The sequence below is a fragment of the Camelina sativa genome, unplaced genomic scaffold (assembly GCF_000633955.1).
Source record: "Camelina sativa cultivar DH55 unplaced genomic scaffold, Cs unpScaffold06274, whole genome shotgun sequence".
In the NCBI taxonomy this organism is placed as follows: Eukaryota; Viridiplantae; Streptophyta; class Magnoliopsida; order Brassicales; family Brassicaceae; genus Camelina; species Camelina sativa.
In genome coordinates, this window is record NW_010927353.1 from 1 (window position 1) to 514 (window position 514).

Consider the following 514-nt stretch of genomic DNA (forward strand, 5'->3'; position numbering starts at 1 on the left):
CAAGATCAGAAGAATCATCTAAGACAGACTGGAGGGCTCTTGTTCTCGAGGGCTGAACCCAAACATAAACAAGAGATTGTCAGGTTACTTAAAGATGATGGAGAAGTGGTTGCCATGACTGGAGATGGAGTCAATGATGCTCCTGCCCTGAAGTTGGCTGATATTGGTGTCGCTATGGGCATTTCTGGAACAGAGGTAATTGTCCCTCTTCTCCCTTCTGCAACCACGGTATGATTATAGCTCTGTCCGTTTTCTAAAGCTCCGGGGTTTTTGCAGGTAGCGAAGGAGGCATCTGACATGGTGTTGGCAGATGATAATTTCAGCACAATTGTTGCAGCTGTTGGTGAAGGCAGGTCCATCTATAATAACATGAAGGCCTTCATCAGGTGAGTCTTCTAATGTTACAAGCACATATATATGCCTCTTCGTATTGGTTGCTTGAGTTATGCATACTAAGCCTATATATCTGACTATGATGAATAAAAGGTACATGATCTCTTCCAACATCGGTGAG

At 43.8% G+C, this 514-nt stretch overlaps 1 long non-coding RNA gene across 1 annotated transcript; it reads left to right on the forward strand.

Moving 5' to 3' along the window:
- The first annotated feature begins 6 nt into the window (after positions 1–6).
- On the forward strand, positions 7–514 carry LOC104774862. Its single transcript, XR_765552.1, has 3 exons — positions 7–195; positions 277–386; positions 487–514. It is a non-coding gene; the product is annotated as an uncharacterized LOC104774862 (long non-coding RNA).